The sequence below is a fragment of the Nilaparvata lugens genome, chromosome 2 (assembly GCF_014356525.2).
Source record: "Nilaparvata lugens isolate BPH chromosome 2, ASM1435652v1, whole genome shotgun sequence".
NCBI lineage: Eukaryota > Metazoa > Arthropoda > Insecta > Hemiptera > Delphacidae > Nilaparvata > Nilaparvata lugens.
The window spans coordinates 31,267,399-31,287,237 of NC_052505.1; the positions used below are offsets into that span (position 1 = coordinate 31,267,399).

Here is a 19,839-nt window from a genome sequence, read left to right on the forward strand (position 1 = left end):
GTGAGTGAGAGAGACCACCCTTCCCTCCCCCTATCAATTCCCCCTCTCCTAAAGTGACCACATACTTTTTATCAATTTATTACCCTTTCCCTCAGTCCCACACAAGAGAGACGACTATGGTGAGATTCACTTCAGGCTGTCAGTATTGCCAATGAAATAACATAAGTGCTTTCTATTCAAGCAATTCTGACAGTTCAAAGTGAGTCTCACGGCAATATTATAACAATGACAATTTTGAAAAATCTTTTTCTTCCAATACTTATCCATGTATAGGTGCATACTAATAAGTTACAAAAAGAAAGTAATCCTCATATTTTACTATAAATTAATAGGTTGGATTAATTGTTAATACCAATCCAATTTTTTCTGACCTTAAATTTTGTAAAATGAGGCAAACATTTTTTTAAATAAATGGTGATATTTTTGTTTTTTATCCAGCTATTCAACAGTCAAAATTTAAAAATCGTAGATTTTGTTGTTTTTGAGTGAAAATGCACTAAATTTCAGAAAAGTAAAATCATAACTCTATTTCGGACTTTTAAAATGTTATATAAATTTGGGAGAGAAATAGCACAAGGGGAATCCTTAGTTTTTCTCTCCGCGTCAGTGCTTTCATGTGAAAGATAAAAATTAAATAAATAAGCTATATTCACTATAAGAAAAGCCTGATTCATTGAGTGAAGATTATGGGAAAGACAGAGATATAACAACTGTAATAATATTTGTATGTGCAAATATAGCTGTGTCCTGAGGAACAGAAGAATTGTAATTGAAAGTTGAAATAAAAGGGAATGTGAGGATAGGGATGGAAAAAGGATGACAAGAGAATGAGAAAAGAAGGAGCAAGATGAAGATGAAAATATAAAGAGGATGAGACGAGAAGAAACAAATAGACTGGAGGATGAGGAGAAGGAGGAGGAACAAATAATAATACAAGAAAGAAGGAGGAAAAGAGTGAAATAATGAGAAAAGTGAGAGTAAAGATCTAGTAATATAGCAGTGAATGGAAGTAAAGAAAGTAGGAGAAGGAGTAACAAAAACGTAGATAGATAACAATGGATTTTGGGATAAGAAATATTACAGGAATATGGCACAGGACATAAGAAAGAGAAGGCAATACTACAAAATGTTAGAAAGGTCAAAGAAAAAAAATTAAAAGAATGATCATGATCAAAAGAATAATAAGTGGAAAATATGTTTATAGAGACTAAAAGTGGGGAAAAATGACTGAAAACTATAAACAGAAGAAAAGTTAATAGCGATTCTAATGAATAGTATTAACAACTGATATGAATACACAACACAATATTGTAACAGCAAACCCGATTTGATGCTATTTCCACACTAAGATTGCAAATTTGATTATGCCATTGCAAAGCCACAGATACTCACGTTCGTGCCGTGATAGCTGTGTGATGTTTTTGTTGTATGGTTACTGCACTGATAACACAGCTATTTACTGACAAAAGTGAGCAATTGTTATCACTGCACTGAGTCTATAATGTGTTGGTCAAGTAGTTGAACTTGACATTTCCATTATCTGTTTCTTATACATGTTTATTTTCTAAGATAGATTACCTAGGAATCGAGAATAGAAGATAATTATTTGAATGGAATAAATAATTGTACAGAAAAACTTGTGCAATAATGTACTTCGTATCTTTGTACTAAGCCTATCTGAATTTAATTGAATAATTGATCCAGAAATATCTAATATAGAATTTTTGTTGTGATAAATGAGTAATACTTCTCGTTTACTTTGGAACTGCGAAGATGATACGACAGTTTGAATCAAATAAATAATATTTGTTTAATAATATAGTGATGCAAACTTTAAAAATCTGGTGTGGCGCACTCACACAACTTTCCTTGCCGTAAAGAAAATTGATCACCTGACGCTAGTGTTCCCGCGCATCTCAAGTCTACTATTCAAAGATTTGAGTAGTAAGATTAAAATCAAACTTTGCATAGATGGGGGCGGAGCTCCTGAAATTTTTACAGATATGGGACTTGTGGCAGTTGATAGAGCTTATCGATGACTATTTCAGGTATAACTTTAATCAAAATCGTTGGAGCCGTTTTCGAGAAAATAGCGAAAAACCCTGTTTTTGACAACATTTTCGCCATTTTAGCCGCCATCTTAAATCGCATTTGATCGAAATTGTTCGTGTCTGATCCTTATATTGTAAGGACCTTACGTTCCAAATTTCAAGTCATTCAGTTAATTGGGAGATGAGATATCGTGTACACAGACACACATACACTCATACACACACACACACACACACACACACACACACACACACACACACATACAGACCAATACCCAAAAACTACGTTTTTGGACTCAGGGGACCTTGAAACGTATAGAAATTTAGAAATTGGGGTACCTTAATTTTTTTCGGAAAGCAATACTTTCCTTACCTATGGTAATAGGGCAAGGAAAGTAAAAAGGCGGTATTATTTCTTGTTATAATTCTGTGCCTAGTACTGAATTGACTCATTGATCTAATCAATTCCATCACTTAGTTATGATTTATATTGTTGTCTACAAACAGTAAACTACCTTGTCTAGTTTCTACAAAAATTATCAATATTTAGAACATACTGAGAAATAAACATTAATATTGTAAACTAAAAACGTTATTACTATTTAGGTTTTTGTCAAATCTACTAAGTTTCAATCCTGGCCGTCGTTCAAATGTTTCTCTGTAGATTGTACAAGAACAGGACCAGTTGCTAATATTTGAAAATCCCTCCCTCTGTGGGCGTGTCTAGTCTCGGCCAATGTTAAAGCTCAAAAATCGAGTGGGAGAATATACGAAGCCATCTGATTAGTAGTTGGTTACCTACCAAGGTTGATGATTGTGAAGCTGTTCACATAATATGGGCGTGTCTTGTCTCAGCGCTCGGCCAATGATTACTGATAGTAAGAAGTTTCCATCTGGTATGATTATTCTGAGGCATTACAAGAAATACGATGATGTGTTTTCCAATGGTAGAATGTAGAATGATCCAAATGTCCAATGGTAGAATGGTCAAATGTGTTCAACAGTGGTACATTTGGTTATTCGAGTCATGAATCGTGAGTTCGTCAGTTCATGACAGAATTCTATGGACAGACACTTCGAGAACTTTCCTGATCTCGTTTATGTCACCAATTGAAGAACAGCCATTACAGAGATGAATCTAAAATCCGGGGGATCGAATGCAAAGTGCGCCATTTTTGATTCGTAAACGAATTTCCATCAACCACAGAGGGGAGTGGATTAGAGTACACTGGTCACCCTTTCCTCAGTCTGTCCTTCTCACTCTCTCTCTTTTTCTCTGTGTGTGCTATCAAGAGTGAACACGATAAGTGAGTGCATCAGTTGGACGAGAATCATTTTCATTTTCTCTGGACGAGATGTCAATAACTGAGCGCAGTAGAGACAAGTCGGTCACTGGATGGGGCGGAGGGATTTGAGAGGAGGTGTTAGTGAAAGGAAGGGAGGAGGATGAGGAGGAGAGAATCACTGATAAGCAAGAAACTTGGTGCGGTGGACCAGATTGACTATTTTGATGCGGAGGGAGGGGGAGATGACTCGCTGCTGAGTGGAATAAGGATGAGGATGAAAAAGTGGCAAAAGAGATGAATGGATACAAGTTTTATGATGAAGAGAGAAGAAATGGAATGAGAGAGAGAGAGAGAGAGAAAGAGAGATAAGAAAGATTAAGGATAATAAAAATAGCGTGAAGGGGATGCAATACCATAAAGAATAAGGATGAGGAGGTGGAAAAAGCAGCAGAAAGGAAAGATGAAGAGGAGAAGAAAAAGAGTAGAGAAGGAGAAAGTACGAATGTACGTGAAGAGAATAAAGTTAAGGGTAATAAGAGTGTTGAGAATGGGATGTCATTCTCAGAAGAAATAGGATAAGGAGGAAAGCAGAGAAGCAAAATGGATGAAAGGAAGATATGATGAAGAGGAGAAGGAAAATGGGAGACAAAAGAGAAAAAGTGAAGGAAAATAAAAGTGACGAGAAAGAGATGCCATTCTTATTTCAATTAGGATGAGGGAAAAATGTCTAAATGGAAGAAGGTAGTACGATCAGGTATGATGTGAAGGGAGAGATGAAGGTGGGAAGCTGGAGTGAAGAGTGAGAAGACAGAGAAGAAGAAAATAATGAGAGGAGGTTGAAAAAAGGGTAAGAATAATAATAAAAAAGGGGATGTCACAATGCTGTAAGTTTGACGATGGAGAAAATTTTGAAAAAAATATAAATAAGAAGAGAATGGGAGATGGATGAGAAAGAGGATGAGGAATGGAAAAGGAGAACCTTCTTGTTCGAAGAAGGCGAAGGGAATGAAAGAGAGAAAAGAGGGTTGACAAAATATGAAAAAAACGGAGGACCACTGAGAGGTAAAGGAGGAGGAATGGTGGAAAAGAGTAGAAGAGTGATGAAAGAAGAGAAAGGTGGATTGAAATAGGATGAAGATTAACACAATAAAGAGAACTCACAAGGGGAGAAGATAAAGAATGGAGAGGATAAGGAATCTGGAAATACAAGGGAGAGTTGAAAGGAAAGCGGATGAGTGAAAAAAGAGAGAGTTGGCGACTGTTAGTGGCCAGAGGCAGTATCAGTGAAAATTCGAGAGAGAGGCAGCTGACCCAAATATCCAACTCAAGCCTTTTAGGGGTGAGCAAAACTGGATGAACTCGCATCATCTCTCGTCATTTTATTTCTTCTTCATCTCCTTTTTCTTCTTCACCTTCTTCCTATTCCCCTCATCGTCTTTTTCGTCTTCATTTTCTCCATTCTTCTCTTTCTCAAATAAGTACCTATTTTCCTCTCTATTGAACTCCTTTTCCAATTCCCAGTCTTCTTCAACCTCTAACTTTCCTATTCTAATTATTATCGGGATTTTCTAATTTAAGTCTATTAAACCACAATACATTAAAAGCATCTACAGAGAAGTTAAACCCATCTAATTATTATGATTGGTATACAAATTCTTATATTATAAATTATGATAATTGTGATAATTATGATATGTCAGCTGATTTATGATGAATAATTCTATAGTCTGAATTTTACTCTTAATATTGGCGTATGAAGGAGGCTCCTTTTTCCTTTTATATTATCCTTGAAATGCAAAATTTCCAAAAACCTTGTATATACGTCGACGCGCAATTGAAAAAGGAACATACCTGTCAAATTTCATGAAAATCTATTACCGCGTTTCGCCGTAAATGCGCAACATATAAACATTTAAACATTAAGAGAAATGCCAAACCGTCGACTTGAATCTTAGACCTCACTTCGCTCGGTCAATAAAAGGAAAAAGGAGCCTCCTTCATACGCAAATATTAGAGAAAGAATCAGACTATAGAATTATTCATCATAAATCAGCTGACAAGTGATTACACAGATGTGTGGAGAAGCCAGTCTATTGCTGTATTTCCATAAGGTCTATAGTTTCAATCAGGTACTTGTGGTTGAGAATACTGCGTGGGGTCTACTGTTCACAGAACTACTAGTTTATTGATAAACAAAATACAATTCTTTTAAATGATACATACACTTGAATTAAGGTCCAATTTTCAGTCCAAACATTTGAAAACAGAAAAGATCCAATTTAGATTGTTTAAAAACCAAATTGAATAACAAAATAACACTCATTAATCACTTAAACTGCAAAATAATTATTAACTTTGAAAATTCTGATTTCAGTGCTTCAATTTAGAATGATATAGGTACCATGTTATGTCAACAAATCAGATATTTTTTATCGAGTTGATTAGAATTTCTTTTTCATGAGATAAGGTGATTGATTAAGAGCCCCCCAGCAGCTGAGTGCATCTGCTAAAAAAGGAAACATCGTAAAAAATATGTTATTATTTTTGATCAATTATGAATAATTTTACCTTTCAAATCCTTGAAGTTCTTTATCTTTTAGGTCGTGTTTATATTTTAAAGCTGGCTATACGTCAGTTCATGAATTTCGGGGATGAGATATTTTGATTTTCCACAGACGCACTTGCTGACTCACTTCCATTATCCACAGACGACGAATGTCTCAGTTGTTTTTCCAAGGATGAATTATCCTTTTAATGTCCTTCAGCGTGTTTTCCCAGGGATGAGACCTAGTGCAATCGAATTTTTATATCATAAACCTACTATGTTCCAAATTTCGTGAAAATCGTTCGAACCGTTTTCGAGATCCGTTGGACATAAATAACCATATAAATATATACAGAAATTGTTCGCTTAATATAATAGGATTTATTATCATCGCATGGCTCCATTTATAGTACATTATTCTGCTCCTCCATGTTCAAGATTTTAGTTTACCAGGCATGTTATCTCAATCCGAACTGGTTTCTAGCATTATCAATGAATTTTTTTCATCAACTCCAAGTCTATTTAAAATCATTTTCCCGATATTTGACACATTTTTTCATTACAAGATAACATGTAAACCGATTGAGATAACTTCCGAAATACCGCTCAATGAACACTAAACACAACACTAGTGAACTGTACAGATATCATCGCTGTAATTCAATGCTGCAATACATACTATAAATAGAGCTGCAATAAGCTTTGCTATAAATAAATGCCCTAATAGACACCAGCCTTGAATTATTATTCTCGTTTAGAATAGACTTCCACCAAAACAATTTCCTACTTTTTATTAAATTACGACTGATTAAACAATTTTTCCACTTCAAATAACAGTTGTTAGCTTGATGAAACCTTCAATTTTTGTCGCTTGCATAGAAATTGAATAATTGAAGTTGCGCATTGCTCCAGTTCGGAATAATCTTGCATCTTCTAAATTATTCAGATTGTCCTCCTCCTCCTCAACCACTTATTTCATCCGCATCCTTCAATATTCATTCATTCACGAATTTGTGTCATTACCCCAGATGCTCTCATCTGCAACTACTGTACTATTCGCAATTCCTTGAACAATAGTGCTATCAACTCATTCACAATCAATGGAAACAGAGGGTACCGTAAAAAACATAATTGATATAGGATAGTTTATTCCTATAGCCTCAGAAACGAACAATTATCAACCGTATTATAATTGAAAATACTGATCCGTCCCTCAGCTTATCAAGGGCTTAACCCTTTTCAAGGAAGAACCGCGATTTTAAATATCTTTATGTAATAACTTGATAACTAAAAATGCCACCACAAAGTTTCTCAATTATTTCATTTTTTTTTTGAAGCGAGTTACACATAGAGTTCAACTCAACCATTTGAAGTTGAAACGTTCTTATCAATTCAGTAGATAAGATGGAATTTATTGAGAAAGTAAAATGCCGGTTTGATGATGAAATTGGGGAACTAGGACAAGAACATGAAGGAAATGAATTAAAATCAATAATCTTATTCAAGACAATTCCTTAACAAGACAGTTTTTTTTACATGTAGAATACCGCGATGCCATTTACTTGGCTAACTCATTTGCAGATTCCACAACGATCTATAATAAGCATCTTTCACAGCTGATCATTCCTTCCCTGATCCATGATGACAATTCATCTAATTTGATAACCAGCTTCATGCAACCAACTTGGTGCAACCAATATGGTGCAACCAGCTTGGTGCAACAGAATTATAAATCACAGCATTCTTTATTAGACGAGGCTGTGTATGAAAGCACTGCATTGATTCAACAAAACGATAATTTTCGTAACTGATACTCTCCACTATCATTAACTGTAGTTACCATACTGAACGGCTATTAAGTGGATGGAAGCAAAATATGGAGACCTAGCTGTCACATTGAAGCGACGCGATTCGCTCGCACACTCTGTATTATAATGCCACTAATTAATTGAGTGAATTGCTATGGTGGGTTGAAAGGGGTGATGGGAGGGGAGGAAAGCCCCCAGTTTTATTCCCGGTAGAGAATGAAGCCATGAATTGTTTAGACGGGTCTGCCACCTCCTCCTTCTCCTCACTCCTCTTCCTACTACTCCTGTTCCTCCTGCATGTCCTAGTACTCATCATCATCATCCGATCTATCCGGTGGAGAGAATAGTAGTATGCGGCCTGAGAGGAAAATTGTCATGAAATTTTTCGTTCATAAGTTGAGGGAGAACTCAACTTAAAATTTGTTCGTGATAGGGAAAACTGACTGTTGAAATCTTCTTCTATTCAACTTGGAATAAGTACAAATAACCGTTCTTATACTCTGTACTAAATTACTTTTGACTTGGGAGGGACATGCGCAGCAGAGAAGGCATACAGTGGTAGGGATACAACGGCGGCGATGTTACCGTTCTGAACCGGCCAGCGTTCTCTAATTTCTAGTGAGTATTCAAGCGCTCATGTTAAACTTACGAAGTTTCCTCTCTGAAAGCATTGAGTCAACTGAGTCTAATCGACAAATTAGATTAGGCTCTATCCATCACTTTAATTGACTAATCTCCCTCCATTTCTCCACGCCGCATATTCCTCCAAGTCGAAAGTAATATTGTACTGAGTATAAATTGGTTGTACCCTTCAGTCTGCTAGCACTACCTGGTCGCGGGTTCGAATCCCGCCGTTAGGCACGGACATTTGATCAACTCATCAAAACACCCTCGCAATTTCCATTACTCACGCACAAGCAATGAGCACATTTGAGCATCATTCGTAATAAAAAATATGCAATTTTATAATCTGTTTCATTACTGATGCAAATAACATTGTACTGTAACAATTCTGTTAATAATTAACCGATTTGCTGGGTCTTTTAAATGCCTTATTTGCATTTTTACTTCAAGCCTACGTTGTATTTGTTATAGACTCATTGTGTTATAGAGTGATGTATTCATATTACAGTCTTCATTCACTGATAAAAACTATTTTTACTTTTAATGCCTTTACTTTTCATTCTCTGCAAATAAACTCATGAGGTTTCGGCACATAACCTAACTTCAGAATTTTAGCAGAAATTGGAAAATAACAGATTTCAGTTAAAGCTCGTTGTACCTTGAGTATTACAGTGTTATAAATGGATAGAATTACTCTGTTCATCAGAATACAAAAATATAATAACGTTGAATATGGAAATCAATGGGGTTTCATTTTCCATTTCCGGGATTTTGAGACTATTGAAGTGAAAAAGCTTAGCTTATTTTTATTCATTGAAAGCTTGTTACGTCCACTCAACTGTTTTACTACCGTTCATTACAAGCTCTCAATGACTTTTTCAACTTCTCCTTCATCCTTTGTTTCCCTCTCCCTTTTTTCCTAGGCCTTTCTTTCCCAACTTCTTCATCCTGTGTTTCCCTCACACGTTTTCATCCTTCTCTTTCTCTCGCTCTCTCTCCCCGGTCGTGTGTAGATGAGAAGGATTTTATTTCATATAATTTTCAGAGTCGACAATTATTTTTTGAAACACCGCCGATTCATGGACTAACGTTATAATATTATATTATCGATATTCGAATTTTGCATTCTATCTTCATACTGATTAATGATTTCTCATACTTTGTAAAATTCGTTGAATAATTATTAGCTATACTGTCATTTATTTTAAATTAGTGTTCAGACAAAATATATTATAATTACATCAATAAAGAACTCTAATCACTCCTGTACCCATCGCAATCCTTTCCTTCCAACTATCCTTCTTTACCACCTCTATCACTTTCCTTTCATTCTCTACTTCCTTTCTTATCCTCATTCATTATTTTCTCTCTTTCTTACGTCATCCTTCTTTCCTTCTTCCCCCTCTCCCTACTTTATCACCTCTTCCTTTTTCCCCAACCTATACATCTTCCACTCCTTCTGCTCCTGCAAACACCTCTCCCTTCTACCCCAATACTTCACTATATTCCCTCTACACCTACTATCCCTCCTCAGTCCTCCTTTCTTTCTTTTTCTTTTCTTCCTCTTTTCATCTTTTCCCCTTTTTCTCCACTTTCTCACTGCTCCCTCTGCTTCTTTCCCCCTCGTTCCTATTAACCGCCATTTCTTATCTTCCTTTTTCCCTCATTTCACGTTTCCACCAGTTGCCCTCATCTCACTTTCTCATTTTCGTCCTCACTCTCATCCCCTTCTCTTTCTCTTCCATTCCTCTCCCTTGTTCCCCTTCACCACCATTGCCCTCATTTCATTCACGACTTGACAAGCTGTCCTGCCCATCCTTTATCCCACAACTAAACCATAAGCATCTACAATCGAAGAATTTATTGGGATATGGTCCTGTTCAACAGCGTTTTTTGAATAAACCGTGGCTTTGCTTGGCCGTGAATGAAATGAAAGAATTAACGGGAGAATGGATGAATGTAACAATGCCCGCCCGCTTACAGTAGCCTATATATAGGAAACCTGCAAATTCCCCTTCAAACCGAAAATAAGTTGCTGAAAAATGTAATCTTGCAGCGCCAATTTATGCATCGATAACTTCATTGTGTTTTCGATAATGCGCTTAAAATTTTCCAGTCTGTGCAACCTTCTCCAAAAATAGGCCAGCTACAATGGAATCATCTAATATCAATATGACTAACTAGATACTGACTATACAAAAACACATAGGCCTACGTAGGGAATTCATAACCTGAATTTTAGGATTAAAATACAGAGGAAACAAATATAATAATGTATACGACTCACTTTGAAAAATACTTTGAATGTTCTTTATGAAGTTCACACTTTGAAATAATGATCTCGAATTGAATATGAATATCGCTCCAATACTTGCTGTACTCGTCTAATATTCAATTTTCAATTTCCAATGAATTTCTATTTAATCCAATAAATTGGATGTCAAAGTACACAAATATATTTCCACTATTGATACTATTGCTATGAAGTTTCAATCAAATTCAAGTGATATTTTATTTTTTAGACAAATGTTGTAACTTTTTATGTTTACTGAATTAGGATAGCGTTGTATTGAGACTAGAAGCTGGATCCTTTCCTTCTTCTTGCTCTTCCACATCTATTCATTATCGATCAACTATATTGGTCGTTGTAGGTAATACGGGCAAAATATCAAGAGCAACTTCAATATATTATATAATATATCAATATATTGCATAAACTTTATTTCTATTTGTAATTTATTTTTATAACCTGACGATGGTGTGGTCACCGAAACTAGTAGTTAATTTGTATACTATATTATATACTATATTTGTAATTTGAAACTATAATTTTCATTCTTATTCTATTATTTTATTATTAATTTCAAAGGGTACTATAATTCTATTTTATAAATACAAGAAAGTAGCCCTTAATCCATACATTTTAAGAATATATAAACTTCAATATTTTATTAAATCAAATTAAACGTATCCCGCATTATAGCGAGTATATTTTGAAGACTTTTGTATATAGACAGTCAGAATAAATGGGAAAGTTACTGATATAAAAAATACTCCAATGAAGTAAAAACAAATTAACCTAAGAAATCAATGAATAAACAGTGAAAACATTGTATGATGAGCTTGATCCAACAAGGAGACACTTATCTTTGCTTTTCAACTGAATCCATTTATAATGTGTAACGATACGAATTAGAATTACCTAGCCGAGTAATACTTAATCAAATAGATTGCGTTGTGGGATAGCGTAGCCTGATGCCCGTGTTAAACTAATGACCAAGCAAAGTCCAGCTGAATAAATTAGCATTGTTAATAATCACCGGTCAACCGACCTTGGAAGGAAGAAGTGAGAAAGAGAAAGGATGATGAAGCGGTAGAGGGAGAGAGGAAGTCAAGTCCAAGACAAAGCAATGCACCAATAATAAGCTTGCTAAGCCGTCCTATGTAGATGTGTTGAGCGGGTTGCATACTTGCGCGGTTTGCAGGCGCTATAGTAAAATTCTCTTTCAGCAGTGAACATTCCTTATGAATAAGATCAATTAAGATTATTATTTAGATATTAAAGAATTATCTAAATAACGATAATAAGAGTAATAATAAGATAATATTATTCTTCCCATTCAACCAATACTGAAAGTTTTCCCATTGAACCAAAGTTCATAATTCAAAGAGGATCTCACTATTTTAAAAATTTTCTTGTTCTGAGTGACAATGTTACGTAGTAACAATGAGTAAGGCTCGCTCTTTTACTAATGAATGTTCATTTTTTTAATAGCCAATACTATATAGTCCATGTTTTATAATATTTGATAAAGTTTGAATACGGAAGACTTGAAAATACTGAATCGATAGATAAATAAAATTTTATTCTGATAGAGACATTACAGGATAAACAAAGTCACAATATTCAGTTTAAACAAAACAAACACGGAAAAAGTAAGAACCGAATTTGAAGACAGGTGAAAAACAAAACTTTAGTAACCTAAAATGCAGATTTATACAAAAAGAGTTTCTAAATAAAACTAAATAATTTCAAATTCCTTAAATACTTGTATTTTTAACGATTGGAAATTTAATTAGACAGACTTCAAAAACTTTCAGTTGAAACTGAAATTCAGTTGCAACGGAGTTCATTTTTGTGTCTTCAAAAAAGAATAAAGTGTATTACAGTAAACCTATCAAGTAGCCATGTAGTAATGAATATAAACGACTTCATTCTATTTACGAGTACAGTATTTTAATATTGTAATCTATAATGTACGTAGGATCATCAAAAGAGTGAATATTTGAAACAAATTGAATTATATTCCGATGAATGAATGCCATTATATATGACTGATGAAAAAGCAATTCATGGATTACTAACAATAATAATCAATTCTTAAGGTGCGTACAGATATACGCGCCGCGAACATGACCTGAATTCAAGTGTATGTATCATTTAAAAGAATTGTGTTTTGTTTATCAATAAACTAGTAGTTCAGTGAACAGTAGACCTCACGCAGTATTCTCATCCACAAGTACCTGATTGAAACTATAGACCTTATGGAAATACAGCAATAGACTGGCTTACGTGCATGTCGCTGGCCCGGCCACATTCGAATTTCACCATACAAACTATGCCAAGATTTACTACCTATTTTCTACTATTTTCTACCTCCAATAACCGATTTTCTACCTCAAAGATAGCAGAGATATTGAATAAACTAAAGTGCCGGGCCAGGGACATGTTAGCCCGGCCATCTCTGAATTTCACCAAACAAACTATGCCAAGATTTACTACTTATTTTCTACTATTTTCTACCTCCAATAACAGATTTTCTACCTCAAGGATAACAGAGATATGAGCAAAAATATAGAAAGGTCAATGACCTCTCAGCCCGGCCATCATTGAATTTGACCAAACCAAAGAATTTAAACAAACCAACTATGCCAAGATTTTCTACCTATTTTCTACTATTTTCTACCTCAAACCAAACTGAAATCTAACCATTCATAACGGAGATATTGGCGAAAATATGTGTAGGTCACGTGCATGTCGCTGGCCCGGCCACATTTGAATTTCACCAAACAAACTATGCCAAGATTTTCTACCTATTTTCTACTATTTTCTACCTCAAACCAAACTAAAATCGAATCACGCATAATGGAGATATTGGCTAAAATATGTAAAGGTCACGTGCATGTCGCTGGCCCGGCCACATTTGAATTTCACCAAACAAACTATGCCAATATTTACTAATTATTTTCTACTATTTCCTACCTCCAATAACCGATTTTCTACCTCAACCCAAACGGAGTTATAGGGGATTGTAAGTTTTCACCCACCCCCCTCGCCTATCACCACACACGAAAACTCGTTTCTAGTCTTGCCATGATTGAATTTCTGAAAAACTAAATGAGCCAATATGTAGTACACAAGCTCTGCTATCATATTCCACGAAGAACGGAATCGATAGCTCATCACTAGACAAAGTTATTGAGTGTTTAAAGATTACCCCCCCCCCCCCCCTCGTAACAGCATGTCTCTGGCCCGGCCACATTCGAATTTAAACAAACCAACTATGCCAAGATTTTCTACCTATTTTCTACTATTTTCTACCTCCAATAACCGATTTTCTACCTCAACCCAAACGGAGTTATAGGGGATTGTAAGTTTTCACCCACCCCCCTCGCCTATCACCACACACGAAAACTCGTTTCTAGTCTTGCCATGATTGAATTTCTGAAAAACTAAATGAGCCAATATGTAGTACACAAGCTTGCTATCATATTCCACGAAGAACGGAATCGATAGCTCATCACTAGACAAAGTTATTGAGTGTTTAAAGATTACCCCCCCCCCTCGTAACAGCATGTCTCTGGCCCGGCCACATTCGAATTTAAACAAACCACTATGCCAAGATTTTCTACCTATTTTCTACTATTTTCTACCTCCAATAACCGATTTTCTACCTCAACCCAAACGGAGTTATAGGGGATTGTAAGTTTTCACCCACCCCCCTCGCCTATCACCACACACGAAAACTCGTTTCTAGTCTTGCCATGATTGAATTTCTGAAAAACTAAATGAGCCAATATGTAGTACACAAGCTCTGCTATCATATTCCACGAAGAACGGAATCGATAGCTCATCACTAGACAAAGTTATTGAGTGTTTAAAGATTACAGATTACCCCCCCCCCTCGTAACAGCATGTCTCTGGCCCGGCCACATTCGAATTTAAACAAACCAACTATGCCAAGATTTTCTACCTATTTTCTACTATTTTCTACCTCCAATAAAAGATTTTCTACCTCAACCCAAAGGGAATTATAGGGGATTGTAAGTTTTCACCCACCCCCCTCGCCTATCACCACACACGAAAACTCGTTTCTAGTCTTGCCATGATTGAATTCTGAAAAACTAAATGAGCCAATATGTAGTACACAAGCTCTGCTATCATATTCCACGAAGAACGGAATCGATAGCTCATCACTAGACAAAGTTATTGAGTGTTTAAAGATTACCCCCCCCCCTCGTAACAGCATGTCTCTGGCCGGCCACATTCGAATTTAAACAAACAACTATGCCAAGATTTTCTACCTATTTTCTACTATTTTCTACCTCCAATAAAAGATTATCTACCTCAGCCCAAAGGGAATTATTGGGGATTGTAAGTTTTCACCCACCCCCCTCGCCAATCACCACACACGAAAACACGTTTCTAGTAATATTTTCAAACTGTCCAAAGATCCACTGTTCCTTACTCAGCCGCCAATTTGTTACTCACACTACTATCTCAACCAAGGATTCTCAGACAGTTTCAAAATTATTTGTAGATTAATTTCGTACCCTGGAACAGTGCCTTGAATATTGGTAGGGAAACTTGGGATAATTGGTAGTGGTTGATTTTAAAAATAAGCATGTATTGAACTATGTTTTGAATTGTTTCTGATGAATACCATATAACAAATAATAAGTGGGAAATAAACATAAAACAACTTATTACATAAAAAATGCATTGCAAGACGTACCTTTATTTCATCAATAACTATAATTGAACATATGATACACTAATTAATATTTGAAATACCTTTATAAAATCACAACTAATTGTTCACATTCTGCAAACAGAAAGGAGAATAGAAAAAACATCTTTATTTGCAATGGAGGAAAATCGCAAACTATGTGAACATATAAGATACACAAATTAATATTTGATTACCTTTATACAATCGAAACTAATCGTTAACATTTTGCAAACAGAAAGATAGGAAAAATCATCCTAATTTGCAATGGATGAAAATTGCAAACTATTCGTTCATAAGATGCACAAATTAATATTCAAAATACCTTCATACAATCGAAACTAATCGTTCACATTTTGCAAACTGAAAGAATAGAAAAAACATCCTTATTTGCAATGGATGAAAATCGCAAACTATATGAACATATGATACACTAATTAATATTTGAACTACCTTTATGCAATCAAAACTAATCGTTCACATTTTGCAAACTGAAAGAATAGAGAAATCATCCTAATTTGCAATTGATGGAAATCGCATACTATATGAACATATGATACACAAATTAATATTTGAACTACCTTTATGCAATGAAAACTAATCGTTCACATTTTGCAAACTGAAAGAATAGAGAAATCATCCTAATTTGCAATTGATGGTAATCGCAAACTATATGAACATATGATACACATTAATATTTGAACTCCCTTTATGCAATCAAAACTAATCGTTCACATTTGAAAACAGAAAGAATAGAGAAATAATCCTAATTTGCAATTGATGGAAATCGCAAACTATATGAACATATGATACACAAATTAATATTTGAACTACCTAGTATAATTATAAATTTGATTCAAGTCAATGAATCAATGTATGTGAGAGTAACGTATTGAAGATTTAATAGAATAAATTTATTTGTTTCAAGCACATACAAACGAGTTGAGTTGAATACAGTCATTACATTCTATGATATCACATTACTGGTATGTATTAAATCATGCTTTAAATATATATCACAAGTAAGAGTACTTTAGTAAGTATATATGTTCCTAATATACAGAAGAATATATCTATCACATTCGACAAATTTGAAATTTTAAAATAAAATATCTATCTGTACATTTTCATGTAATAACAATCCGATATCTATCAATCATAGCACTCCCGTATAATATATATACCTATACATATTTTATAAACGTGCAATAACAGTTCAACTACAAAAAGTAATGAATTTTTTGTAAAATTTATCCAATACTACATTTCTCACATACTAAAAAATACCATTTATAGTAATCAACAATAATAACATTCCAGTTTTAAATATCTACCTATTCCTATTTTATAAACGAAACGAGTAATAACAGTATTAACTTCAACAATAATCAATTCTAGACAAATATATCCAATAATACATTTTTATATAATAATCCGTCACACATACAATAATCTCTTCCAACTATCTTATTTTAGAGCTCAATCTATCCCCATCAAACTTACTTTATTCAGCTCACTGCATTCCTCATTTAACCGTCTAAAATGAGCATCGAATACTTTTAATATTTTCAATGATAATCTCTGTTCCCTGACTATAATTATCGGACATTATTCAAGTGTTTATTATCATAGATCTGATTTCGATTGCTTTCATTGTATACCCATACAAACGGTTGATTTTCTGCTCCGTAAAGTTCGAAAGTAAAACCATGAGTTTGTCATCGTCAGTAACCACATTTGTAGTGAATTTTTCTAAATAGTGTCTTCTTATTCCACCATACATCGGGCACCTTAACAGAAAATGCTCAACATATTCCTTCTCTTTCAGTTTTGTACTAGTTTTCCTTCCTTCAACTTGTAAGACTTAAGAAAACTTTCCTCTGTCCTGCCAATCTCCAACCAGATTGCAACCCGCCAGATGCAACTGCTTCTTCAACAAACACACCCAGTTACCTTGGTTATCTTGATCCTGTTGCGCCAACTCGTATAATCTATCAATGCATTCTCTGGGGTATCTACCGTTAGCCATTGACATAACTCTACAGATGTATTTAATTGACTTGACGAATATAAAACTACTCAACCGTAGTCTTCCAGTCTCCAATCTCAATGACCAGCTGGGAGTGCTTCTATTCAACAGGAGTAAACGCTTTAGAAAATAAAGCTGTGCTTCTCGCCAGTGTGAACTTGGAAGAGCATTTCCTAGAAGTACATCCAAAATTGACAGTTCTGGATGCAGAATCGATAGTTCTACAGTTCCTGGAGATTAATAACGATAGTTCCATTGAAATAGTCGAAATAAATGGATTTGAAAAAATGCTCTTCCAAGTTCCACTAGAAAAATGTATTTTTGTCAGCAGAACACAGAGAAATGCTTTAAGATCCTCGAATATGAGAGTTCTAGGCAGAGGAGGTCAACCTGAATATAGAACAGATGAGTTCCAATTGATAAATTCAATTGATAAATTTTTATGGCTATTTGAAATTCAAAAAATCTGGTATGGTACACTCACACAACTTTCCTTGCTCATATTCGAAACTACGATCAGATTTTTGTATAAATGTGTATATATAATTGTTTTCAGAGTACTTTTTCCTTTGTGTAAATTGTGAAATTCAATGATTTTTTTAGTCGTCATTTTTTTAAAGTCTTAAAAACAGCTGTTCTACAGATGAAATATCTCGACTATGTGTTCTTTTTATGAACTGCTCTACCTACCTACCTCATGCACGAGAAGGAGGTTACAAAGTCCATTTCTCAAGGATGGGGTGGACCCCCCATTAGTTTCCCAGAAAGGAGACTCATGCCAGTTAATAGAGCTGATAAATAACTATACAGAGTATGAATTTGAAAAAAATCGGTCAATTTATTTTAAAAAAATCGTGAAAACATGGTTTTTTAGTAATTATCCGCCATTTTTCTCAAGAATATTACGGAGCTCCTGCAATTTTCCAAGGAAAAAACTCATGTCAATTTGATAGGACTCATGAATAGCTACCCATGGCTTGAATTTGAAGAAAATCGTTAGAGCCGTTTTCGAGAAAACCGTGAAAAACCTGGTTTTTGGTCATTATCCGCCATTTTTCTCAAGAATATTACGGAGCTCATGGAATTTTCCCAGAAATGAGACTCATGCCAGTTGATAGTGCTTATGAATATCTATCTATCCATGGTATGAATTTGAAGTAAATCGTTAGAGCAGTTTTCGAGAAAACGGTGAAAAACATGGATTTTTAGTCATTATCCGCCATTTTTCTCAAGAATATTACGGAGCTCCTGAAATTTTCCCAGAAATGAAACTTATGCCAGTTGATAGGGCTTAAAAATGGCTATCCATGGTATAAATTTGAAGAAAATCGTTGGAGCCGTTTTCGAGAAAACCGTGAAAAACATGGTTTTTTAGTCATTTTCCGCCATTTTTCTCAAGAATATTACGGAGCTCCTGAAATTTTCCCAGAAATGAGGCTTATGCTAGTTGATAGGGCTTATAAATAGCTATCCATGATATAAATTTGAAGAAAATCGTTAGAGCCATTTTCGAGAGAAACTTGAAAAACATGGTTTTTTAGTAATTATCCGCCATTTTTTCCGCCATCTTGAATTGAATTTTATTGAATTTCTTATTGTCGGGTCCTCATGGTATAGGGACCTTAAGTTTAAAATTTCAAGTCGATCGGTTAATTAGGAATGGAGTTATCGTGTTCACAGACATACACACACACACACACACACACATACACACACACACACACACCACACACACACACACACACCACACACACACACACACATACACACATACACACACACAGACCAATACCCAAAAATCATGTTTTTGGACTCAGGGACCTTGAAACGTATAGAAAACTTGAAATTGGGGTACCTTAATTTTTTTTGGAAAGCAATACTTTCCTTACCTATGGTAGTAGGGCAAGGAAAGTAAAAACGAGATAATTCACGTTTTCACCAGAAGAACACAGAATTCAAATATTTGAGAGATGGAAATCATAGTTCTAGGAAGGGAGGTCATCCTGAATCGAGAACAGCTGAGTTCCAATTGATAAATTCAATAGATACATTTTATTGCTATTTGAGATTCAAAAAACAAGATAATTCACGTTTTCACCAGAAGAACACAGAATTCAAATATTTGAGAGGTGGAAATCATAGTTCTAGGAAGAGGAGGTCATACACTAATACACACACACTACAGACCAATACCCAAAACCCACTTTTTGGACTCAGGGACCTTGAAACGTATAGAAATTTAGAAATTGGGGTACCTTAATTTTCTCGGAAAGCAATACTTCCCTTACCTATGGCAATAGGGCAAGGAAAGTAAAAGAAAATATAAACTATTCTGCCATTCTTCAGTAATTAATGATGCAATATGAACAACTCTCTCTCTCTCTCTCTTCCATATTTACAAGAATTTCCAGGAATGTCCCATTCGCATAACACAAGATATTCTTCAAATATTGATATATCACTACTATTCAATTAAATTTCAAAAC

The 19,839-nt window shown here is 34.9% G+C and overlaps 1 protein-coding gene across 2 annotated transcripts in view; it reads right to left on the reverse strand.

Annotated features, from left to right (window-relative positions):
• Positions 1-19,839, reverse strand: part of LOC111047784 (PH and SEC7 domain-containing protein) — a 121,069-nt gene that overhangs the window by 44,850 nt on the left and 56,380 nt on the right. The gene's annotated exons all lie outside the window — the stretch shown is intronic.